Raw genomic sequence first — 277 nt, 5'->3', positions numbered from 1 at the left:
ATTCCCTTGTTTTGTGATAACATGAGTGCCATTAATATTTCCAAAACCCCCTTTTTGCACTCTAGAATAAAACATATTGAAGTGAGATTTCACTCAATAAGAAAACATGTTCAAAAGGTGAATATTAACATTCAATTTGTTAAATCGGAGGAGCAACAAGCTGATATATTCACAAAACCTTTGGCTGAGGACAAGTTCTACAAATTAAGAACAAATTTAAGCATACTCAGTTATGAATCTTTGTTTTAATCTTGATGATAAAGTTTATGAAGTTTTC

Source organism: Arachis stenosperma, chromosome 3 (assembly GCF_014773155.1).
Source record: "Arachis stenosperma cultivar V10309 chromosome 3, arast.V10309.gnm1.PFL2, whole genome shotgun sequence".
Classification (NCBI taxonomy): domain Eukaryota; kingdom Viridiplantae; phylum Streptophyta; class Magnoliopsida; order Fabales; family Fabaceae; genus Arachis; species Arachis stenosperma.
Note: the sequence above shows the minus strand (reverse complement) of the source record.